The sequence below is a fragment of the Lepidochelys olivacea genome (genome assembly GCF_965140295.1).
Source record: "Lepidochelys olivacea isolate rLepOli2 genome assembly, chromosome: 1".
Lineage (NCBI taxonomy): Eukaryota > Metazoa > Chordata > Testudines > Cheloniidae > Lepidochelys > Lepidochelys olivacea.
This window is the reverse complement of record NC_140411.1, coordinates 72,386,386-72,413,811: the sequence shown is the minus strand read 5'-3', so window position 1 is coordinate 72,413,811 and position 27,426 is coordinate 72,386,386.

The window sequence follows — 27,426 nt, the reverse complement described above, 5'->3', positions numbered from 1 at the left end:
ACCGGCTCCAGCTCACCACTGGTTATAACAAAGGCTGCAAATTCTATGGATTCTATGACTTTCCGTGACCTCCATGACTTCTGAAGTGGCCTGTGGCCTGGCTCGGGGCACCTCAGGCAGCACCTGTGCCAGTCAAACTGGTCGCTATTGGGGCAGTCTCGGGCCACCACACCCCTCCCCCAGCAGCAGAGTTTGGGATTGGGATGGGGTAGGGGGTTGGGCGACCAGATAGGGTGAGGCAGGCTCTCAGCAGTGCTTACCTGGGGGGCTTCTCAGAAGTGACAATATCCCCCTCACTCAGCTGCTAGGCATAGGCATGGCCAGGCAACTCTGAGGGCTGCCTGCGCCCAGAGTGCTGGCTTTGCATCTCCCATTGGCCTGGAACCTGCCTCACCCCATCCCGTGCCCCAACCCCCTGCCCTCTCCCACACCCTGCTGCTGCTGAGGGAGGTGATACGAAGCCAGGTAGGGAGCCCTGCCAACCCCTCCCCCCAGCACGAGTGAGGGTCCCAGGCCGATGCCCGTAGCCCCCAGTATCAGGACCATACACCACTGCCTGATGCCCCCCACTAAGCAGCAGGGCCGCCTTCCCACAGTATGCGGGGCTCCTGGGCAGCCCCCACCCAGTTTTATTCAATGGTATTTTTAGTAGAGGTATAGACAGGTCACAGTCCATGAATTTTTGTTGACTGCCTGTGACCTGTCCGTGACTTTTACTAAAAGTATCCGAGACTAAAATGGAGCCTTAGTTATGAGTAATAGCCAGCATGGATTTTGTCAAGTACAAATCATGCCAAACCAACCTAATTTCTTTCTTTGATAGGGTTATTGGCCTAGTAGATAGTGGGAGTAGGAAACATGATATACTTTGATTTTAGTTATCTTTATGACACAATCCCACATGACATTCTCATAAACAAACTAGAAAAATGCAGTCTACATTAAATTAGCATAAGGTGTATGCATAATAAGTTTAAAGACTATATTCAAAAAGTAGTTATCTATGGTTCATCATCAAACTGGGAGAATTTATCTAATGAGGTCCCGGAGAGGTGTGTTCTGGGTTCAGTAGTATTCAATATTTTCATTATATATATGGATAATGAAGTAGAGAGTACACTTATAAAATCTGTAGATGACATCCAAGCTAGTAAGGGTTACAAGCACTTGGGAGGATAGGATTAAAATTCAAAGTGACCTTGATATATTGGAGAACTGGTCTGAATCTATAAGATGAAATTCAATAAAGATAAGGGCAAAGTACTATACTTGGGGGAAAAAAATCAAATGCACTGATACAAAATGGGGATAGTAGTAGTGAAGGAAAGGACCTGGGGGTTACAGTGGATGACAAATTGAATATGAGCCAACAATGTGATACAGTTGCAAAAAAGACTAATATCATTCTGGGATATATTCATAGGACCGTTGCATGTAAGACACAGAGGGTAATCATCCTGCTGTACTTGGCACATGTGAAGATTCAGCTGGAGTATTATGCCCAGTTTTGGCACCACAGTTTAAAAAAAACGATGTGGACAAATTGGAGTGAGTCCAGAGGAGTAACAAAAATGATAAAAGATTTAAAGGAAAAGTTAAAAACTGGACACGTTGCGTCCCGAGAAAAGAGGGCAGAGAGGATCTGGTAACTGTCCTCAAATATGTTAAGGGCTATTGCAAAGAAGACAGTGATCAATTTGTTCTCTATGTCCACTGAAGGTAGGACAAAAAGTAATGGGCTTAATCTGCAGCAGAGGAGATATAGGTTAGAAATTAGCAAACAACTTCCTAACTATAAGGATAGTTAAATACCGGAACAGGCTTCCAAAGGAGGTTGTGGAATCCACATCATTGCAGGTTTCTAAAAACAGGTAAGCATGTATCAGGGATGATCTAGGTATACATATGTCAAGGTTCCTTTCCCACTCTGAACTCTAGGGTACAGATGTGGGGACCTGCATGAAAAAAACCCTAAGCTTATTTTTTACCATCTTAGGTTAAAACTTCCCCAAGGTACAAACTATTTTACCTTTTGCCCCTGGACTTTATTGCTGCCACCAGCAAGTGTCTAACAAATATATAACACGGAAAGACCCCGCTTAGAAATGTCTTTCCCCCCCAAATCCTACACCCCCTTTCCCGGGGAAGGCTTTATAAAAATCCTCACCAATTGGCACAAGTGAACACAGACCCAGACCCTTGGATCTTAAGAACAATGAAAAAGCAATCAGGTTCTTAAAAGAAGAATTTTAATTGAAGAAAAAGTAAAAGAGTCATCTCTGTAAAATCAGGATGGTAAATACCTTACAGGGTAATCAGATTCAAAACATAGAGAATCCCTCTAGGCAAAACCTTAAGTTACAAAAAGAAACAAAACCATTCAGCACAACTTATTTTATCAGCCATTTAAACAAAACAGAATCTAACACATATCTAACTAGATTGCTTATCAGCCCTTTACAGGAGTTCTGACCTGCATTCCTGCTCTGGTCCCGGCAAAAAAAAAATAAAACAAAACACACAGACTGAGAAAACCTTTGTTTCTCCTCCCCCCCCACAAGCTTTGAAAGTATCTTGTCTCCTCATTGGTCATTTTGGTCAGGTGCCAGCGAGGTTATCCTAGCTTCTTAACCCTTTACATGTGAAATGGTTTTTCCTCTAGCCAGGAGGGATTTAAAGGTGTTTACCCTTCCCTTTATATTTATGACACGCCTCCCAAATCACAGATAGGGTGAAACGCTGGCTGTGATTTCTTCCTGGATCTCTAGGAGAAAACAGAGTTAATAAGACACACGCACCGCTAAATATACTACCAAGTATATAAAGACTAACAATATTTTTCACATTTCAAGGACAATTTTAACTAGTTGATTCTGGGAAACTTTCATGGGAGAATGCATCAGCCATTTTGTTAGAAGCTCCTGAGATATGTTGGATGTCGAAATCAAAATCTTGGAAAGCTAAATTCTACCAAATAAGTTTTTTTGTTATTTCCCGTGGCGGTATGAAGCCACTGTAGTGTAGCATGGTCGGTTTGTGGAAACTCCGTCCCCAAACGTATGGGCGTAGCTTTTCCAGAGCGTAGACAATAGCGTAACATTCTTTTTCACTGACTGACCAGTTGCTTTCCCTCTCAGACAGCTTCTTGTTGAGAAACACTACAGGGTGGAATCCTTGATCTGGTCCTTCCTGCATTAAAACTGCTCCCGCACCACGCTCAGATGCATCTGTGGTTACTAGAACGGTTTGTCAAAGTCTGGGGCCCTTAGTACAGGGTCAGACATGAGTGTCGCTTTAAGCTGGTTAAAGGCCTTCTGACACTTTTCAGTCCATTTGGCTGTTTCTTTTTGGTTAGGTCTGTCAGTGGGGTGGCAATTTGGCTGTATTGCAGTACAAATTGCCTGTAATATCCGGCCAAGCCTAAGAAGGATTGGACCTGTTTCTTTGATTTTGGGACAGGCCACTTTTGGATAGCATCCACTTTAGCCTGTAAGGGGTTGATAGTTCCTTGACCCACCTGGTGTCCAAGGTAAGTCACTCTGTTTAGGCCTATTTGACACTTCTTAGCCTTAACAGTTAGTCCTGCCTCCCTTATGCGCTCAAAGACTTTTTGTAGATGTTCCAGGTGTTCTACCCAGGAATCCGAAAATATGGCCACATTGTCAAGGTAGGGGGCTGCATATTCTCCTAATCCCGCTAGGAGACCATCTACAAGTCTTTGGAAAGTGGCAGGTGCATTTCGCAGCCCGAAAGGGAGTACATTAAATTCATACAGCCCGAGATGTGTGATGAAGGCTGACCTTTCCTTGGCGGATTCATCTAGTGGTACCTGCCAGTATCCCTTGGTTAAGTCCAAGGTAGAGATGAATTGAGCCAGTCCCAGTTTCACTAATAGTTCATCTGTGTGTGGCATTGGATAGTTGTCTGGGCGAGTTACAGCATTTAGCTTATGGTAGTCCACGCAAAAACGTATTTCCCCAGCTGGTTTGGGAACTAGAACCATTGGAGATGCCCATGTACTGCCAGAGGGGCAGATTACATCCATCTGTAGCATATCCTGGATCTCCCATTCTATAGCAGTTTTATCTTAAGGAGACACCCGGTAAGGTTGGACTTTAATTGGGTGAGCATTACTTGTGTCAATGGAGTGGTATGCCCGTTCAGTCAGTCCTGGGGTGGCTGAGAACATTGGCGCGTAGCTAGTGCACAGCTCCTTGATCTGCTGTCTCTGCATACGCCCAATGGTCAAGGAGAGGTTCACCTCTTCCACACCACCAGCACATTTCCCTTTGTAGTAGACAACTTCAGGACACTCAGCGTCATCTCCTCCCTGGGCTGTAAACTGACAAACCTTTCATTCTCTGGAATAGAAGGGCTTTAGAGAATTAATATGGTACACCTTAGGCTTTCGGTTGGAGGTGGGGAATGCTAGGAGATAATTAACAGCTCCCAGGCGCTCCTGGACTCCATGGCCCTTCCCATGACGCTTCCATTTTAAAGGCGCTCCAGGCCCATAAGACCATGATGTGGTCCCCTACTTTGACAGAACACTCTCTGGCATATTAATCATACCAGGCTTTTTGATCTTTTTGAGCATCCTTTAGGTTTTCTTTAGCAAGGGTTAAAGAGGTTTGAAGGTGTTTTGTAGGTTGGTTACAAAGTCCAGAATGTTAGTTCCTGGAGAAGGTGTAAACTCCTCCCATTGCTGCTCCCATTCACCAACTGTAATGGCCCCTTAACCTCACGGCCATATACAAGTTCAAATGGTGAAAACCCTAAACTGGGATGTGGTACAGCTCTGTAAGCAAAGAGCAACTGCTGCAACACCAGGTCCCAATCATTGGAGTGCTCATTTACGAATTTACATATTATGGCCCCCAAAGTCCCATTAAATTTCTCCACCAGGCCATTTGTTTGATGATGGTAAGGGGTGGCAACCAAGTGATTCACCCCATGAGCTTCCCAAAGGCTTTCCATAGTTCCTGCCAGGAAATTAGTTCCTGCATCTGTGAGGATGTTGGAGGGCCAACCTACCCTGGCAAAAATGTCTGCTAGTGCCTGGCACACATTTTTAGCCCTGGTCTTGCTGCAAAGTATTTTCCATCCTGATTTTACAGAGATGATTTTTACCTTTCTTTTAAGAACCTGGTTGATTTTCCCATTATTCCAAGACCCAGGGGTTTGGGTCTTTGATCATTTTGTAACCAATTGGTTAGGATATTATTCTCAAGCCTCCCCAGGAAAGGAGGCGTAAGGGCTTGGGGGGATTGCTGAGGGAAGAGGAACTCCAAGTTGTCCTTTTCCGTGGTTCTTTGTTAAATTACTTGGTGGTGGCCTCATACCTCAGTCCAAGCATAAATAGAGATTTGTGCCTTGGGAAAGTTTTTAACTTAAACTGGTAGAAATAAGCTTAGGGGGTCTTTCATGCAGATCCCCACGTCTGTACCCTAGAGTTCTGAGTGGGGAGAGAACCCTGACACAGAGTGAAACCAAACAACAAAACTGGGAAAGCAAAATGAGATGGTAAGTGCAGTGGGGAAGTCACTGAAGGTATGGGGATAAACAAGAGGTTTAAAATAATGCTACAGTTTCTATTGCAAAGTGCAGCAGGGCCTGCAGACTTGCTAGATGAGGAAGAACTTCTTGCAGAGGTGGGAAGGTGAGGATAAAAGGTTATGGAAAACATTGGACAGCAGACATGATCACTGGCCTTGATGGACAACTCTGAAAACTGCCTCTGCAGCTGCTGAACAGGACATAACCCAGAAGTGAAGGATTGCACACCTGAAAGTGCAAAGAGAATTGAAAGAAAAAATCAATGTTTTTATTTTCTTCAGTTCTGAAAAAAATTAAATACATGCCCTGGTAAAATTAAAGCATACCATATGTAGCAAAAAATGTGTGTGCATAAGACATATTCTGTGCAACACATATGTTATAAATCCCCTTTGGTAAGCAAATTGAAGAAAACAAGGGCTCGTGTTGTGAAGGAATCGTAGATACGTAATTATGGGGCAGCTGATGTTTCCTGGTAACAATTTCTTCTTTCTCTAGGGAACAGGGAGAATCTTCACTTAATGATTCTCACTCTTCTGTATATGGTTTGTTACCTGCTTCGCACATAGTCATACCTCTTACATTAGTTTTCTTGGTAATAAATCACAGTATAGCATAGTAGGTGATTACAGCAGCTGCAGAAAAACATCCACTGATGGGTATTATATATTAAAAATAATACTGTTATTTTTCATTGTTTACATTTATAACTAGGAAGAAAAAAGTTCTAACGGGGCATATTTTTGTGTATCACAATGACATCTTGAATGCTCTGTAAAATGTACATAACAAAGAGGTTTTTTTTGTTTTTAATAAGAAACATTTTCCAGCTCTGTGTCCCAGCAAAAATATTGCTTTCCAGAAGATTTCTTCTTCTGGATCCTCAAGGACTTTCCAGACACCTGAGAAACCAAAATTAAACCTAATTAGGCTGCTATGCAACCACATTAATCTTACAGCTGCTATAAAAAATGGTCAAGCTGCTACAGGTAACAGACACTGCAATGATACTACACCTGCATCTTAAATAAAAAGGCACAAAATCAAAATATTTAATTTAGCTTCATGACAGTAAAGGTGCTTGTTAGGGGGCTTATTCCTTCACCCACTTACTTCCCTGGTCCTTCACGCATGAACAGAGAGCAACAATACCCGAAGTCCAAAGGTGCAAACAATTCGATGTTTATTGGGGTGAACTTCCAGCAAGCATGATTTCAGTTTCCTTCCTAAGTATCCTCCTTCCCAGCTCTGACACCACAGAGCCTTACACCTGTGTCCCTGTTCCCATTCCTACCCTTAGCCAAACATGATTCCAACTTCCTTACTCCCATTCCCTGTTCCCATTTCCCCCTTTAGCAAAACATGATTCCAATTTTCTTACCCCCATTCCCTGTTCCCATCTCCCTTACCCACATGCCCATGCCCACGCCCACCCCCACCCGCCCACTTCCTCATTGACTACAGATTATATAGTAAAACTTGAGTTCTGCTTAGCTATACCTTAACCAATCATTTTCCTGAAATTTAACTAACCAATCCTAACATATTGTAACATGATTATGTAACCAATTATATCCCACCACCTTAATTAGTTTACACCCAGCAAAATTAATTATACAGCAGACAGGAACAATCACAGAACCAGACAGAGATTATACAGACAAACAATAGCAAAGTGGAAGCTATAATGACAAGACAATACAGAAGTGAGGGTTTCACATCCCAGAGTGAGTTCTTGCCAGACAGGATGCTATCAAACTAAGTTTCCTTTTACATTTTCTAGGCACTTCCCTTTCTCTGGAGGTGATAGGAATACAATCCTGTCCTGATAGTGCCTAACAGCCCAATAGCACCTTATTTCAATGTGACTAGTTTGGAATGTGAGGATGTGAAAGTTCGCTTCCCAGCTTATGGCTGCCTCCGCTGCTTAGCCAAAGGCCTGAGCCTAAGCACAGGGCCACAAACTGTCACAGTAAGAGAAGGCCCTTACACCAGCAGATAGTGATTTTGATTCTTTCTTTTATACCTCTATAATTAGCCAGGTGATAAGAATACACCTAAATTCTTAGAGTATAGGCCTTTACAGACAGGCCTGAATATCTATATCCTAACAGTGCTTAATGCCTCTGTGGGCTTTATCTTCTTGTGACAGTCACTTTTATTAATAACCATTCACTATTAATTTACAGAGCAGCCAAAAATGTGCTAGGCACAGTCATATAAAAAGACAGAATCCTTGGCCCAAGAAGCTTACTGTCTAATTAGACAATTTACAGATCTGGAAACACCAGGGAAGGATATACCTATTTTGTGGAGAAGGGAAGATCCATTTGACCCATCGCTTATCATTTTTTTTTTTTACCCTTGACTCCATATTTAGCTGTCATGGCCTGGTTATAGGGTGTGATAGTAAACTTGGGTTAGTAATTTAGCCTTTGCCTTTATTTATTTATTTTATGCATAATGTTACCTACTTTAATATTTTCATGCTTTGCATCTGTTTTTTATTCACTTTTAACCTGTGCTCTTTATTGGTAATGAACCCTACCCAACTCTATTATAAATCTCTTTAACACTATTCTTTTCTCTTTTGCTTTTTATTCCCAGTGGACATTTATCTTGTCCAATTTTATAAAACAATTTTAACTCTTATGTATATATTTAAGATTATTTTTAATCTCTGTTTACTTTTTTTCCCAATTATTTGTAATTTACTGAAAACCTGGAAGACTCTCTTCCAACTTCAAGACATCCCTTCTTATCATCACCAGTTCAAGATAGCCCTCTACAACCCTACCCTCAGAAGATGACTCTCCTTCCCACCCAGACTCTCCACTCCCATCCAACAGAAATCAGTGCTGATTAAAGCAATCCATTCAAGTCGGCACCCAATCAACAGCTGTGTTAACTTGCTATTGTGCTACACCTTCACAGGACAGGATCTTGCTTCATGACCTTGGACAGCTGCTAGCTGGAAAAGCCCTAAAACCAGGCTAGGTTGGTAGATGAGACAGGGAATAAGAGGGGGACATAGAGCCTTGATAGAGATGGCCCTCACATCCCTGTTGCCAGCTTCCATAATTTTATCACAAATCCTGTATTTCTTCCGCTGCAGGCCTCAGGCTCGTCGAGTCATGTGGAGAAGACAGAATCTTAGTTTTCATTAAAAAAAAAGTAAATAAATTTCTAGTCCCAGCAGTTGCAGAGAAATGATTGAAAACAATAACATCTTAGAAACCAATAGGCAGAGAAGAAAAAAATCCAACTTTAAACAAAAATGTTGTCCGGAGAAGTCATCTGGCCCATAGAAGAGTAAGGAGGCATGAGGCACTTGTACCACAACTCCAATGAGACACCACTTTCCCAATTGAAATGTTTTGATTTGGGGCAAAAAGCTACTTTTTTTTTTTGGTTTGTTTTCAGGTGTTCATTCTCTCAGTGAAAAGGCAAACTTTGCTGTGGAAAACACACTTTCCGTTAAATAATTTGTTTAGTTAAAAACAGACATTTTGGTTGAAAACCAGTTATGACAGAAAATTTTGGAGCAGCCCTAGTGAACACCCCTCCAAGTGTATATCTACACTGCAATTAATCCTTGTTGGCTGGCCTATATCAGCTGGCTCGGGCTATGGGGCAGTTTAACTGTGGTGTAGACATTTGGGCTTGGGCTGGAGCCTGGACTCTGGGATCCTCCCCCCTTGTGGGGTCTCAGATCCTGAGTTCCAGCCCCAGCCTGAATGCCTACCCTGCATTTATTTAGTGCCATAGACCAAGCCCCACGAGGATAAGTCAGCTAACAGAAGACCGTCATGCTGGGTGTTAAATTGCAATGTAGACATACCCCAAATTGTCACCTTTGTCCCCCACCCCCCAGCCTGCCGCAACAGTAATTCATCCTCCTAACACAACAGCAAGCACCTTGGCTCTGAAGGTATGTGAGATCAGGCTTGGGAAGGTCCTGGGATTTGATGAGGAGAGGTGGAAGCAACTGAATAGAAAGGATCTAATTGCAGGTAACTTCTCTTGGAGGTTACTGTTCAAACAAACTATCAGCCAATTTGCAGATGAGAGTTCCCTTTTAAATTTCAACCTCTGCAAGATGTACACAGCTATGTTCTAACCTGCTCTTTTGTATGTTCCAAGCAGCCATTAGTGTTTGGTAACCTGACCAGTTTTATTGAAACTCATGGGAATTCATGCAGTTCAGGCATTTCAAGACTGGCTCATTTCCCTCTCTAAATTAGTCACAGAGAGCAACAAATACTAAATGAGGTGATGGGTGAACATACAGGACAATCTTTCATGCCAAACAAACATATTGCATCATATGATATTGAAAAAAATACATTTTGTTTGTTAAAAACTTTAAATGCTAACAAGAAACAAGTGACCAGCATACTTAAAGTTTCTTTTCCACTATGTTCCAAGTTATAGACACTATCTTAAACTTTTATTGTAGACCTTAAAATTTTAGTACTTGCTGTCCCTAGTGGATCTACAAGACACAACAACAGTTAGTGGTTTATTAAATCTGCCATTTACTGTAAGGGAAAGTTAATTTCCACATTGGTTTTTGGCCCCATATATCCCTGTACATAAAGTAGTGGTGATGTTTATTATTTCATTGTCTGTAAAATGAAACAAGATTTGTACTCCAATTCCTAAAAGTGTTTCAGATTAAATTCAATAAAATGTCCATCTTAATTAATACACACAAATGAATAAAGTTATCTATATTTACTGAAACTGATAGGAAATTATGCATACCACCTTAAAGCAAGTAAAAGCAAATGTCTCTGTCTCTTGAACTGTGTGCTGCATACTTGAGACAGGTGAAATTAGATTTTTTAAAAATGTATTTTTTGTGTTTTGTTGCTCCACAAAAATTTGTCAAGAGACCACTTACCTGTATAAATGTCAGCTCCTGGGAAACATCAGTCTTTCCCTAGAGTTCTGGGAAATTAGGGAATCTATTTCTCTATAGATATTTGTCATTCAAGGACAAACTATATTTGTCCAGGAAGGGAAGGGCTCTTTTCAAAGGAATTCCAGACCACAGTTGACTCTCAAAATCCCACATATCTCTTTCACAACAGCTGCTTGGTTCACCAGGGTAACAGCTTTTAATGTAGGTAGAGCCCCTAGCAGAATACCATTTATTGCAGTGGTCTTTACGTTCCATTAGCCTTATTTATGCTTAATAAAACTGTTTTGCCAGGCCAAGCTTTGAATACAAATTTCTAGTTTCCAGTGCAGTGACTCTATATTTTGCATCTGAAGAAGTGGGTTTTTTACCCATGAAAGCTTATGCCCAAATAAATCTGTTAGTCTTTAAGGTGCCAACAGACTCCTCATTGTTTTTATATTTTTTTCTACCTTCCCAGGATCCGCCATGCTGCATTTACTTTAAATGCAAATAGAGCCACTGCTCTTTTCACAACAGGTTGAATTGCACAGCTTTACTTGGCCGCATAAGAGAGTAAAGATTTCCCACTTCCTACTTTGATTTGAACCATTCAGACTGCTACTCTAGCTACAATGCCAGGGAGCAGGGCTCCAATCTGTGAGCAAATGGCTTGAGGGCATGCCTATACTGCAATGTAAACCTGGGATTAGCAGAACTGAGGATAGCAGATCCTAGGTTTATTAAACTCACTCGTTTGTAACCACAAGTTAGAAATGATTGAACCTTGGGTCCCAACCTGATGCTCCAGCATCTACACTGCATTATCTGCGCCTGAGTCCAACCACCCATATCCCAGACTTTCTAGTGCCCTCCCAAAATGTGGACACTCTAGCCCTTTGTTCCTGGTGCAGCATGGCAAAACTTGATTGTCCAGTAAACATAACAGTACAGAGGACAAAGAACATTGGCCAGTAGGACTATGGGGTATTTTTCATTGACTCCCAGAGCACAAGTCCAGTGGGCTCACATCTATATAGCAAAACAATTGGGCTTGAACGGTGGGTCCCAGCTTGACTCAGTCTCGGACCCTCCACCTGCCTGGCATCCTAGGATCCTGGGTCTGAATCCTGGCATAATGTTATTTGTGTGTAGACAGCAGTTTAAACCTGGACAGTGTTGTGTAGACATATCCTGAGAGGCAGCAGAAGTGGGTAAGGAGTGGGATGAGCTCTAGCTCTCTACCTAGAATCAATGACTGAGCTCTCAGAAAAAAAGCAAGGTTCTCTACAGAAAGACATGCAGTTACTTATACATTCCTAAAGCAAGGGAGGAGCCTCAGAGGAACTGTGATTATGCTATTATTCTGCTTCTGGGGAGGTGTAGTTATACAGGACAGATTGCAAACTTACAATGTAGCTCATTATAAGGGAGTCCATACTTGTTTTTCACTGTTGAAGAAATTGCCCGGTCATTTTCACAGCTCCTGTGATTTCCCCTGTAATAACTACCACCACTTACTTAACAGCAACACTGGATGAACTTCAGTATGTTTATATTTGCATCCAAATGTCCAAATGTTTACCCAAACTTAACGGAATCTCCTGTCTGAAAAGCAGGCTGAAAAATCCCATGAGATTTCCAGGATTTCCCATTTCCATACAGTTATCAAGCCATATGCATTTAAAGGCAAGTTGCTTTTGGGGAGAATGGAGGCAGTGCTTTGTCCATGTCTGCTATCACTCTGATGAAATTAAGAAGTGAATATGGCATGAAAAATAAAGTAATAATAATGAAGTTTGAACATCAAATACAAGTTTTTTGGTTGAACACAGATTGTTGTGATTTGCTTACATGATGTAGCTGAAGCAGATGTCTGTACCCTACAGTCATTCTTTCCTCAAAGAATCAAGAAAGTAGTAATGAGTACCTGCTCCTCTTCTCCAAAAGCCTTCACTTGCATGGTTCCTTCAAGGACTTATCTTGCCTCTTCTTCTTCAATATCTAGATGAGACTACTTGGAGAGGTGAAGAAACATCATAGGCTTTGGTGTCAACAATAGTTGGATGACACCCAGCTATGTATCACATTTTTGCATATGCAAAAACTAGTATATGTTTAGGAGAGCAGCACCTGGATGAAGAGCTGCTCCCGCAAAGTTAACTTGTGCGAGAACACTGCAGTGCTGATTAGAAAGGGGGAAATGCAATTAAGAACTAGTTAGCCTGGGTAGTGTCTGTCCATTCATCCAGGTGTCTGCCTTAAACAACAGTTTTAAATGGTTACATTGTCCAGGTATGATCAGTGGTGAAAAAGCTTTCTTCCACCTCCAGGAACAAAAGTCAGTAGTTAATGACTGTATTTTTCTAACAGAAAACTGAAAATGTAATTGTCATCTCAGCTTATAGTTTGGGGAAAGGGAAAACAATTATTTATAAAGGAAAGTTATGTCCATCATATGGCCATATCAACTTTTGACACTAAAAATGAGGGTGGTGATTATAGGGTCCACCAAAGCAAAGGGGCTGGGTAGCAGTTTGCAATTCCTGGTCCTCTTCCTTTCTTTCATCCTTCATTGTCTTTATCATTCTACACCTCCTTTGTCTTCCAGTCCTTCCTTCTCCCCACTCTATTCTTTAGCTCTCTTTTAGCTCCAGGTTGGACATGTTGCCTGCCTTCTTTTTACATCTTTCCATTTGCCCTTGGTACTTCGTTCTTCCCATATCATAGAAATAACAAAATGTGGCCCTTACTTACACTCATTCAACCCCAAAGAAAGCTTGGGTGAATGTGTGTACATAAATGTAGAATGTATTCCATATTCTGAAATGGGAATCAGTTCTTTGAGCCGACTGTGATTGCATTAATATTTCAGTGACTTATAGAGAAAAAAAACACATTTGATTTCTATTTTTAAAATGCTTGCATTATTTTAATTCAAAGCTAATAACAATTTAAAATTCTTTGTTAAAAAGCTCTATGTTGTGCTATGTATTACTGCTTCCATTGAACATTTTGTGACAACCCTTCAAATAATTACATTGTCAGCAGCTAATAACATCAAACATGGTATTTGCTGTTTGCCGTAATTGCCTCAGCAGGAAAAAAAAAAGTATCAATATTGCTATCTGGAGTTCAGTGCACTTTCCATTCATTGCACTCTTACTTTGATTTTCTAATATATTACTTTGAAATCTATGAAGCAGCAGCTGAGGCACTCATTACTTTTGACTACAAATGGCTGCAGAATTGATGGGAAAGCTGATTTAGACAGCACATTCAATAAAATGCCCCTTTTAAGATGTCTTAATGACAGACCTCAGTGACGAAAAATCCATGTGTCTTCCTGTATAATATAAAAACCAAATTTTGTTTTGCAGTTTAAGTTCCCAGGGATAGAAATAGAATGGTAGACTATATGCAGGTCTCCAACATAAATCAAATCGACTATGAAAATATCTGTACTTTTTGCTGCAGTATGTCTCTGAATTATTTGAATACTAATATTAAAGGTGTTCCTGAATGTCAGTCAATAAAGTCAAAAAGAGATACAGATATAGTCAAGTTCTAAAAATAAAATGTGAAAATATGAAGACAGAAATACAAAGGCACACACTACATATAGCCAACAGAGAAACTAAAATAAAGAGGAGCAGTACTTCAAAAATAATAAATATTTAAGTAAATATTAACACATGAAAAGAAGGCAATATTCATTGCAAAAGTTAGTTTACAAAACTGATTCAAATATTGGTTTTAGCTTGTTTGGACAATAGTCCCCTCCCCTTAGGCATTTAAGAATATTGGACCCAAAGGACTCAGTTCTTCATTTTCTGGACCTATCACATATCACTCTACACATAAACCTGATAAATTGCCCATAAATGAACACAAGGCCCGTACCTAAGATGGTAAAACATGATGGCCCCTCAAGGCCACTACTACCAGGGATAGAGGCAGTCATTGCTCATATAGTAAATGATTCCTACATTCAATTAATACTTAGGACTAAATTCACAAAAGGACCTAGGACCTAACTGACACTATAGGCACCTAAATCCCATAATCAGGCCCCATTGGAATTCCCCTCAAACCCTGTAAGCACCTAAATGTGGTTCCCAAATTTGTACAGTAAAAGTTGCCTAATCACCTATATTTCTGCCTTTGACTTTGCACACTGCATCCCTGTGTCAGGTGTGCAGATGCCTAAGTCCTAGAGCGATTCACAAACTGTCTGAAGGCAGGCATTCTTCCACCTAAATTGCATGGGGACCCAATCTAGTAAGTGTGCTCAGACCTTGCGTGGATCAGATTCATATAGACAAGTTTACACAAAATGGCTGGGGCAGAAAAAGGGGAATTAGATAATGAAAGAATCATTGGGCTACAGAGAGAAAGAGCAAGAATAAGAATGACTCTTCAACAGGAAAGATTAAGAGATACCCACTGCAGAACATCCCTAGTCCAGTGGTTGGGGGGGAAGGGTCTGAATCAGGGGTCTCCCTATATAGGCCCTATATAGACTTAACATGGTGTCACAGACAGTTCCTTTGGACATTTCGATCTATCTTCCTACCTTGGCAATCTTGATTCTGTGAAAGACAGTCACTTTACAATAAAAATCACAAAATATCCAGGTTATTCCCAGTCCCAAAGGACTGGTCACTTTCCGCAGGACAATTTGCATTTTAGATCTCATACCTAAGACAATGCTAGTAGCCAGTCCTGTAGTAAATTAACTAAGGGTTTTATCAATGAAGAAAAAGACATGAGAGGGTTTTTTTCTTCTTCCTGTTTTTCCTGTTTGGTGAGTTATATAAAACATTTTACAGTTCTAGAGCAAACACTTAAATATTACTTTACACCAACGGATAATGAGATATTAAAAGTAGGATTAATACATGCAGCATCCTACAAGCAATTCCATGAAGTCTAAACACTAAATACATTCTTATAACACTAATATCTGTTTTAACTACACTATTCACAAGTAAGACAGACTGGTTTGTAAGTGTTCAGTGAGGCCTGGGACCTTGAATGAGCTGGCACCTGGACTGCCAGCATCACAAAAGAGAGTTTGCAGCTGAGTATTCCCAGCTGAGTATTGCAGTCCAGATTCAGGTGCCTATATGTGAGACAAGGGGAAGGGCTTCTGTTTGGGAACTCTCACTGGTTAGCTTAGGAAAGGAGTCTTCTACCATCTGGCTTTTGTAAATCATTCTCAGGTGCCTAACTCTCCCCCTTCATTGTTTAGGGCAGGGATCAGCAACCTTTGGCACGTGGCCCACTGTGGTAAGCCCCCTGGCGGGCCGGGCTGGTTTGTTTACCTGCCGCGTCCGCAGGTTCAGCCAATCGCAGCTCCCACTGACCGCGGTTTGCCGTGCCAGGCCAATGGTGGATGAACTCAGGCTTTGTGTATCCAGGCACCTAAGTTTCTTTGTGAATCTATCCCTAAGGGTATATTAATTTTCACCCTATTATCCACTGGGACAGCAGAAAAAAATAATTTATTTCTCATATCAGTAGTGGATAGTAGGGATCAATCCTATGTTCCATTGTTAAAAATAAATTTTGCAACAGTAGGTGGTTCAACTTTTTGTTTTATGTTTCGTTTTGGTTTCAAAAATTCCAATAAAAGGGGGAATATTAAGAGAGACTCTTTCAGCATTTATGTGTTTCCATGATAAATTACAGTACACATAACCTGTATTTATGAAATGTGATGCATTATAGTATATTGATTTTCAATTCCATAATAGCATTTGTTATATCTCATGTCCTGCCTGGGAGGGGTAGAGAGAAGTGTTGAAAAATTATTCACTGTGGTCTAAATCTGATCAATAGTAGCAAACAAGAGAGTTAGGAGGGTTTTTTTTAATGTGGAAAACATCTCAAATATATTTAAATCCCATCCTACAGTCTACTCTTCATGGGCAACCTCTTATACTCACATGGAGTCCTACTAGAGTGAATGGGACTCCGCCAGAATAGAATCAAACCAACGGATCAGGATCATCAGTGTGTACACATCATTTTACATTATGTATTTCATTTTACATCTAATTATTCTTCATTATTTGTTAAGTGTTAACAGTATGATTGGCACTATGTAAGAGCATATACAAAATTACACCAATCCTGCAAAAACTTACATGTGCTGAAATTTGCATATTGGGAGTAGCCCCCACAGAATTCAGTGGAACTAATCATATATATACATTAAGCATGTGTATATGTGTTAGGAGTATACAGCTTAAATGTTGATCTAGCAAAGGGGAGAAATCACATATGTTTGTGATTGGCACCATGTGGTCTTTAAATAATATGTACAGAAAAAGGATGTTTTCAAAAACACATTGGGAATTAATAGGACTTTTTCTCTTAAATCACGTAGGCACTCAATCCCACTGAAAATTTTACATACACAAACATAAATAACTAACATATAGTTAAAAATTAATTATATCTACATGTTGAGTGTATCTTTGCAATTTAAAATGTTCTATCACAACTACAAAAGAAAAAAAAATATTGAGTTTGTTTTTATTGTTTATTTTGCCTGCATATTGTCTGCATGTAAATCATTAAAACTTTGATATAATAAATTAAATCCAGGGAACGATACCTTCCAAAAATATTTAATAATTCCAAACTTGTAATAGTCTAATGAAACCTCAAATACTATTTTGCAGGATTCAGAAAGACCATATCCACAATTATTAGGATTCTTTACCAAAACAAAAGTTATCTAACTATTTTTTTTTAACTTGACAACACCGTAGAAAATGTACATGTGGATGACGTATGCATATGATTTTAATAATTCAGTTCTCAAATAAAGTTATTCTAATTTGCTTACAGCCCAGTCTTTCATTATGAAGGAAAATATCATATGAACATTTTTAACTGACAGCCCAGATTTATAGTGGTAGAAATATATATATATATATATATATATATATATACACACACACACACACATATACATACACACATTTATAGTGGTAGAAATATATATATATATATATATATAAACACATACATACACACACACATATACATCCCAAAGAATGTATAGTTATATATTATGCATATATATGTATATAGAAAAGGAATACTTGTGGCACCTTAGAGACTAACCAATTTATTTGAACATAAGCATCCGATGCAGTGAGCTGTAGCTCACGAAAGCTCATGCTCAAATAAATTAATTAGTCGCTAAGGTGCCACAAGTACTCCTTTTCTTTTTGCGAATACAGACTAACACGGCTTTTACTCTGAAACCTGATATATGTATATGTACATTATGTTTAATAAGTGAATTAAGTGAATAATTTTGGCATTTTTTAGACATTGAAATTATAATTGGAGAAGTATTTTGTGATTTGAAGTCTACTGTCAGAATAACCTGTGATGAGTGATCTTTAATACCTAAAAAATGTTTTAAAAGTACCCTTAAGATCTCCCTGTAGAAGCTGAAGTATGGAGGCAGGAAGCTCAGCTCCTGGAGAAAGGACTTGAGGTTGTTGATTGTAAGTTACCCTTTCCTGCTAAAGCAAAAGCCAGCTTTGAAGTTGTAGAAAACTACATCAAGCTCTCTTTGGCTGGCAGGAGGGCTGCCTTCTAGGGTCGGTAAGGTAGAGAAGTATTATTATCATATAAGGGGACTCCAAAAATTGTACCATCACACAGGGAATCTGGGTTTAGTTAAGCTTCATTGTTTCTGACTCCCTGAGGCACAGAAAACCTGGAATTGCTTTTGAATGAATTCCCCTGAATGATACGGTGATGAGTTCCCAAGAGTCATCTATTTGGTTAGAGGGAGACTGTTACAGAGTGTATAATCCCCACACTGACGGGGAAGGGTCTTCAGAGGCTCTCTGTGCTAAAATTAGCCCCACCCCTCAGGCCCTGTCAATCATACATGGTAGGGAGGAGGGCTTTAAAAGGAAGAAACTGCAGTACATAAGAGAAGGGAGTGACTAGAGTAGTTCATGGAATATCAGGAGGAAACCTCATGCCAGAAACCTCCCAGCTGTGCCAGGAGTCCAGCAAACCCCAGGGGTAAACCCAATAGAGAGGGGATGACTTGGCTACCCAGTCATAAGAACGGTAACAAAGCTACTACCTAGGCTTCCTGAAGTAAGGTGGGCTTCAGACTTGGGTTGTTGGTGTTTTTTGGTTTTGGGGGTTTTTTGGCCTTGTTATTGACCCCAGGAGGGGCTTGGTTTGTGTTGAACTTTTGTTTTTCCCCCACCCAGAAATAATGTAAGCAGGCTCAAAAGGGCAAGGCCAACACCAGAACAAAGAGGCTGTGGCCTGTACTAAGCCAACCCCATGATGGAAATTGGGCACAGTGCGGGCCCCAGCCAAGCTAGGGAGACACCCCAGAGACTGTTTCCACAGAAAGACAATGAAATAACTATTCAGGAGAAAGTAAACATGGAAGATAGGGAACTATGGGATGACCATAAATATGGATTCATAATTGGTTTATGTTTTTTTCCTTCTCCCAAAACCAGTCATTATAGTCATACTGCTGTTTTTTTTATAGTTAAAAAAGTTCTTTGTTTTGTTTTGTTTTTTTTGTCTACTTAACTTTATAAACTTTTGCTGGGTTAAGAGCAAAATACTAAAACCCATTTCCAGAAATACTAGAACAGTTGTTTTTCCTCATTAAACATCAGAACCTACACCCACTTCTAAGAGAGCAGAAAAAAACAAACAAACAAAAAAAAACAACAGTAGTGATGTTCTTTCACAGAAGTCTATTTCTTTGAATTTGGAAGATACATTCAACATAGCATATCCACCAAACCATACTGTAAAACTAACTGTTAGGGTCCAGTCTTACAAAGTGCCAAGTACCTTCATGAAGACAGCAGATGGCACTCTCAGTGAAGTCAATGATACCTTGCAGGACTGGGTCTTTGGTTAGTTAAGGCCCAGTTAGCATTGAAAAGTAACTCTGTAAACACCGCATTATGGAATTGTATGTGCATTGCCTCTCAATGCCTTTTGTATCAAATTTGCGCCATTTACAACGAAAGTGAAAGTGTTTCTAACTGCCAGCTCTGCTAACACATTTGAGATATCTAACTTGAACACCATCACCTGTAATAAACGGCTTGTGTACAGGACTAGTTACGGTGTGGCAAGCTAGTGTACTATAGATTCACACTCCAGCTTACAGTGCAACAACCTGCTATGCAGACTAGTCCAAAGATTCTGCAGACCTAAATCTACAAATGAATTTGCAACCCCCTTGTTTACAAATTCTAGGTGAGATCCTGGCCCCAGTGAAGTCAACAGCAAAACTCCCTCTGTTTAATTGTCACCCTCTGTCCTCAGTTAAACCTGTGTGGCACCATTGTCTTCAATTTGGCCTTGCAATCAAATCTTGGTTTACAATTATGTTAATTAAATTACTTAATATCAAAATTAATATATGTTGCTTAGCTAAGCTATGTAACTTTTAGGGCAAAATTCTCATCTCCAATTCCTCATCTCTATTGTAATATGTCCATATTTTAGTAGTAGTGATTCTTCCATCAAAATGAATGGAAGTTCACCAGGAAGAATACATGAGATATAAATAAGAGTTCTAAAATGCAAATAGGAGATCGGTATTGGATCAGAGGAAAGAATTTAGGTCTAATTTCTAATATCAATTTCAAGTGGGTGTTCCGTATGTACAGTCTCTTTTTGATGTTGTACATCAATAATGAAGAGAAGTTTATCACACAATAGGTTGTCATTTTGTACTATTAAAATAAAACTGTAATGTACTTCTTCACCAAATGTCTTTCACCAATCACTTCTATAATGGTCATGATAAATTTGTGATTTTCTTTTTGAAGAATTCTCTGATTTATATTTGAACACTTTTAGATGGTCTTGCATAAAAGGATTTTTCAAATGTATAACCTTACTAATTCACCTTCTTATTCTCCCAAGAAGATCGTAAGTTAGTTATGTAGAAAACAGTTCTGCTTAAAAGATACATTCAGATAATAACTGGGAGAAGAAACTGATTGAAATTAAATATTAAGTGAGTTGTATTAAAAAGGTATCTACAGCTGGTATAATTAAAAACTTGACATAACAAAGCCGTGGTATTTTACTTTATCACAGTAGTTCCATACACTGAAAACAGGAATTATCACAATGTGGCATTTAACTACCAGAGTGTTTTGTTGTGTTTTTAAATGGTGCTCAACTTAGACAGTTTGTTATGGCTTATTTTAGTTAGCTATTTATATAATTTAGAATTTATTAGACATTTAAAAATACATTAACTACTTTACCCACCATGTACAGCATTGCCTAACTCAAACATGTTGATAATTGAGATGTTGGAAGACGAATGAAAGGTTCCTCAACTGAAGCTTGCTTAGAAGTAGAACTTAGATTAATTACAAAAAAACAAAAACAAAACAAAAAAAAAACCACATCAAAAAGAATTAGCCCAATACTCAAGGATGTGCTGGCCGCCGTGTCCCACAGCTCCCACTGGCCTGCAATGGTGAACCGTGACCAGTGGAAGCTGCAATTGGCCAAACCTGCAGATGCTGCAGGTAAAGAAACCATCCCGGCCCACCAGTGGATTTCCCTGATGGGCCGCGTGCCAAAGGTTGCCAATCCCTGCTCTAGAAAATCAACAATTATGTTCAGATCAGAGAGGGGAAAATTTAATAGAAGAGGCAGGGTTTTCAAGAGAGAGCACAAAGAGAGAAGGGATTGCTAGAAAAGGACTGAATGAGAAGTGAGAACTTTTTTTGACATAGAGAGGAGGTGACAAAAGGATGGGAGGCAGATAAATAAAATAAAGACCACAAAAGGGTCAAACTATAAATCATTTTCTGCTGTCCAAACTAAAAATAACTTTCAAAGAGTGAATAAGGCAATGAGGGCCAATATGCAAGTATGGTTTTAAAGATTAATAGTAGCAAGCAGTAAAAGACTTTTAAAATGTAAGAAGTTCAGTGAGGGAGAAGATAGAGACAATTATAAAAATGCAGAAGGAAGCCACAGTACAAATAATTAGCATTAAACTTCAGACTGTAAAGAATATTTTAATCCACAAATAAAGGGCTATTCAAGTATATTCACAGAAGACAGAAAGGAAGAGAGTCCAACTAACTAACAGTGGTAGTGGTGATGAAGTAAAAGTGGGGGACAAGAAAAATGACAGATCTAGCAAATACAGATCACAAAAAGGAGGAAGAAGAAAGATAACTGCCAAAGACAGTGACAATATTTCCTGTTTGGTAGGAAGTTACTGGATAGCAATAATAGCATTTAGGATGGTTGTGGAACCGTTCAACTTACATAAGGCTTAAAAAGCTCAGCTCCCGAACATATACGTGTTTGAGCTTAAATGGGAACTAAACATGGAAATATGTGAAGTAATAAATGTAATGTATAGCTATACTTTGATAAAATGTACTAAAAATGATAATGTAGCAAACCTGCCATATCGTTTCTTAAAAGCAATAAGCAATTACAGTCCAGAGCTTTTCATTCAAAAGTAGTTAAATATTAGTATCAACTTTTGGTATTCAGTGAAGGGAACTCTATAATTTGATTGGAGACAACAACTATAGAGTGATGGGAGGGAAGTCTTGTATAATAACTTGACTGAATTCTTTAAAGAGAGTGCTTTAAAACACCCTGGAAGTCACATAGTTACATTTTCAAAGTGGAAATGCTCATTTTTAAACTGACTGTGGGCCTGTACGCCAAGGTAACCATAGTCATATCAAATATATTTTAACATTGCTGTCACAAAACCAAATAAATAGTAAGTGGTGATAAAAGGAAATTTCCCTTTCTAAACTCAGGTAGCTAGTCGGGTAGAAGAGATACATTGACACTGGACAGATGCAATATATTGTAACAAGGAGCAGCACTGACTTAAGGAAAATTTATTTGGAAGAATGGAGGTTAAATAAAATGAGATGACTAAAAGGTGTCAAAATAGCAATATTCAAAACTATGAATAAATTTGATCAAGTGGAACATCATAAATCTGTTTATACAAATTTAAATAAATGAAGTTATACCAATTTTCACCACTTGAGGATCTGGCCCATACAATATTGTGTTATAGCTACTATGTTAGATATGGCATAAATATGAAACGATGAAGATCCAGGTCTTGTTGACCAAAACAGGCCAAGGAAATCCCTCAGGAATTCACTCAACTTGCTTGATATTGTACTTCATGAAATCAAATAACCAACTCTGGAAAAATGTGTACTAACAATTACCTACAAACATCATGATTAAGAATATGATTGTATGCATAGCTTAAACTTGTTAAAGGTGATGTTAGGGGTGTCTATTATATGACAGCAACAACCTAAACAATATAAATAGAAATGCAATCTTATTTTTAATAAATATTAATATTTTTTGCATTATTTTTGCCATTTTCACCTTTCCAGTATGTGAGGATATAGACCATATATAGATGCTTAACTACCCATCATCCTAATGCACCTAATGCTTTGGTCTAACTGAAGTCTTTGGGCTCCCTGATAGGGGTATCTGGATGAAATTTAGTGACCTTTGATATACACAATGTCAGATTAGCTGATTTAATGGCCCCTTCTGGCTTTTCAAGTCTATGAAATCTATGAAACTGTTATACTGATACAAACATCAAACAATTGTTCCCTCACTAATCTACACATGCCTATCTATTTTTAATCCAGTTTTCTCTTCAGTTCTGCTCAGCCCTGTCTCTCAGCTCCCCATAGCCTGGCTTTCCTTTCTACCCCAAGGACTGATGATTATTCTATTTTCCATGTCCTGCATCTTCCTTGTTGCTCAGTCCCCACCTCTTCACCATTTTCTTCATTTCTCCATTCCATGTTCCATTCTACGAAGTACCAGCTATTCTAGAAGTTACCAAAATGGAATAACACATCAGATTCCACTAAAAAAAATCAAAGCGACTGGAGCTGGCATGGTGACATTATGGTGCCTGAGAATTCCCTTACCAAGAGGGAATCCTTAAAGCGTCTAGTTGAATGTTGTGGCTGTTTTGCTCCACTAAGGCATCACAGGAGAATCTAACCCTATGTGTGGAGTGCCCCATGCACCACTTTTATAATCTTTTATTTATTGTACATGGGTGATTTGGGAAAATGGATTGAAAACAGTAAGATTTCCTGTTGGTATGAAAACTGGAGTCAGAGCAAAAGGTGAGGAACAATACAATCAGATTCAAAGGGATTTGGACTATGTATGTAATTGGGATAACAGGTGGCAAATGTAGCTCAGTGTAGACAAATATAAAAATAAATAACTAGTTTGACAACAAGTCATCATGCCAGGGAATATGTGCTAACTGGAACAGTCATCCAGCAGACTGATCAGTGAAAGGATTTGGGATTGTTATTGTAGAAAAATCTTTCAAGTCATTACCAGTCCATAACGGCACTAAAATAGTCAAATGGGATACTACTGTGGATTGCAATAATGAAGGAAAAAACAAAGGGTAATACTCTTACTATCCATGTACTTCTATGGCTCTCCTGTTGTAGCTGAGTGCCTCACAATTCTTAATTTATCACCAGAACACTCCCATGAGGTGAGGAAGTATCCCCACTTTAAAGATGAGGAACTAAGGCAAAGGTTAGATTGAGTGACTTGCCGAAGGTCACAGAGGACATCTATGACTGAGACAGGAACTAAACCTATGTCTCTAAGGGTATGTCTACACTACGAAATTAGGTCGAATTTATAGAAGTCGGTTTTTTTGAAATCGGTTTTATATATTCGAGTGTGTGTGTCCCCACAGAAAATGCTCTAAGTGCATTAAGTGCATTAACTCGGCGGAGCGCTTCCACAGTACCGAGGCAAGCGTCGACTTCCGGAGCGTTGCACTGTGGGTAGCTATCCCACAGTTCCCGCAGTCTCTGCTGCCCATTGGAATTCTGGGTTGATATCCCAATGCCTGATGGGGCTAAAACATTGTCGCGGGTGGTTCTGGGTACATATCGTCAGGACCCCGTTCCCACCCTCCCTCCCCCCGTGAAAGCAGGGGCAGACAATCATTTCGCGCCTTTTTTCCTGAGTTACCTGTGCAGACGCCATACCACGGCAAGCATGGAGCCCGCTCAGGTAACCGTCACCCTATGTCTCCTGGGTGCTGGCAGACGCGGTACGGCTTTGCTGCACAGTAGCAGCAACCCATTGCCTTCTGGCAGCAGACGGTGCAATACAACTGGTAGTCGTCCTCGTCGTGTCCGAGGTGCTCCTGGCCACGTCGGCTGGGAGCGCCTGGGCAGACATGGGCGCAGGGACTAAATTTGGAGTGACTTGACCAGGTCATTCTCTTTAGTCCTGCAGTCCTATTGAACCGTCTTATGGTGAGCGGGCAGGCGATACGGACTGCTAGCAGTCGTACTGTACCATCTTCTGCCAGGCAGGCAAGAGAGGAGGATTGCTAGCAGTCGTATTGTACCATCTTATGCCAGGCAGGCAAGAGATGAAGATGGCTAGCAGTCGTACTGTACCATCTTCTGCCAAGCAGCCATGAGATGTGGATGGCATGCAGTCCTTCTGCACCGTCTGCTGCCAGCCAAAGATGTAAAGGATAGATGGAGTGGGTCAGAACAAGAAATAGACCAGATTTGTTTTGGACTCATTTTCCTCCTCCCCTGTCTAGATCACACTGCAGTCAGTCACAGAGAAGGCACAGCGAGGTTAATCTAGCCATGTATCAATCAGAGGCCAGGCTAACCTCCTTGTTCCAATAACAACGATAACTTTGGTGCACCATTTCTTATTGGAACCCTCCGTGCAGTCCTGCCTGAAATACTCCTTGATGTACAGGCACACCCTTTGTTGATTTTAGCTCCCTGAAGCCAACCCTGTAAGCCGTGTCGTCAGTCGCCCCTCCCTCCGTCAGAGCAACGGCAGACAATCGTTCCGCGCCTTTTTTCTGTGCGGACGCCATACCAAGGCAAGCATGGAGGCCGCTGAGCTCATTTTGGCAATTAGGAGCACATCAACCACCACACGCATTATCCAGCAGTATATGCAGCACCAGAACATGGCAACGCGATACCGGGCGAGGAGGCGACGTCAGCGCGGTCCCGTGAGTGATCAGGACATGGGCACAGATTTCTCTGAAAGCATGGGCCCTGCCAATGCATGCATCATGGTGCTAATGGGGCAGGTTCATGCTGTGGAACGCCGATTCTGGGCTCGGGAAACAAGCACAGACTGGTGGGACCGCATAGTGTTGCAGGTCTGGGACGATTCCCAGTGGCTGCGAAACTTTCGCATGCGTAAGGGCACTTTCATGGAACTTTGTGACTTGCTTTCCCCTGCCCTGAAGCGCATGAATACCAGGATGAGAGCAGCCCTCACAGTTGAGAAGCGAGTGGCGATAGCCCTGTGGAAGCTTGCAACGCCAGACAGCTACCGGTCAGTTGGGAATCAATTTGGAGTGGGCAAATCTACTGTGGGGGCTGCTGTGATGCAAGTAGCTCACGCAATCAAAGATCTGCTGATATCAAGGATAGTAACCCTGGGAAATGTGCAGGTCATAGTGGATGGCTTTGCTGCAATGGGATTCCCTAACTGTGGTGGGGCTATAGACGGAACCCATATCCCTATCTTGGCACCAGAGCACCAAGCCGGCGAGTACATAAACCGCAAGGGGTACTTTTCAATAGTGCTGCAAGCTCTGGTGGATCACAAGGGACGTTTCACCAACATCAACGTGGGATGGCCGGGAAAGGTGCATGATGCTCGCATCTTCAGGAACTCTGGTCTGTTTCAAAAGCTGCAGGAAGGGACTTTCTTCCCAGACCAGAAAATAACTGTTGGGGATGTTGAAATGCCTATATGTATCCTTGGGGACCCAGCCTACCCCTTAATGCCATGGCTCATGAAGCCGTACACAGGCAGCCTGGACAGTGGTCAGGAGCTGTTCAACTACAGGCTGAGCAAGTGCAGAATGGTGGTAGAATGTGCATTTGGACGTTTAAAGGCGCGCTGGCGCAGTTTACTGACTCGCTTAGACCTCAGCGAAACCAATATTCCCACTGTTATTACTGCTTGCTGTGTGCTCCACAATATCTGTGAGAGTAAGGGGGAGACGTTTATGGCGGGGTGGGAGGCTGAGGCAAATCACCTAGCTGCTGGTTATGCGCAGCCAGACACCAGGGCGGTTAGAAGAGCACAGGAGGGCGCGGTACGCATCAGAGAAGCTTTGAAAACCAGTTTCATGACTGGCCAGGCTACAGTGTGAAAGTTCTGTTTGTTTCTCCTTGATGAAACCCCCCGCCCCTTGCTTCACTCTACTTCCCTGTAAGCTAACCACCCTCCCCTCCTCCCTTTAATCACCGCTTGCAGAGGCAATAAAGTCATTGCTGCTTCACAGTCATGCATTCATTATTCATTCATCACACAAATAGGGAGATGACTACCAAGGTATCCCAGGAGGGGTGGTGGAGGAGGGAAGGAAAATGCCACACAGCACTTTAAGCACAGCACTTTAAAAGTTTACAACTTTAAAATTTATTGAATGACAGCCTTCTTTTTTTTGGGCAATCCTCTGTGGTGGAGTGGCTGGTTGGCCGGAGGCCCCCCCACCGCGTTCTTGGGCGTCTGGGTGTGGAGGCTATGGAACTTGGGGAGGAGGGCGGTTGGTTACAGAGGGGCAGCAGTGGCAGTCTGTGCTCCAGCTGCCTTTGCTGCAGCTCAACCATACACTGGAGCATTCTGGTTTGGTCCTGCAGCAGCCTCAGCATTGAATCCTGCCTCCTCTCATCACGCTGCCGCCACATTTGAGCTTCAGCCCTGTCTTCAGCCCGCCACTTACTCTCTTCAGCCCACCACTTACTCTCTTCAGCCCGCCACCTCTCCTCCCGGTCATTTTGTGCTTTCCTGCACTCTGACATTATTTGCCTCCACGCATTCGTCTGTGCTCTGTCAGTGTGGGA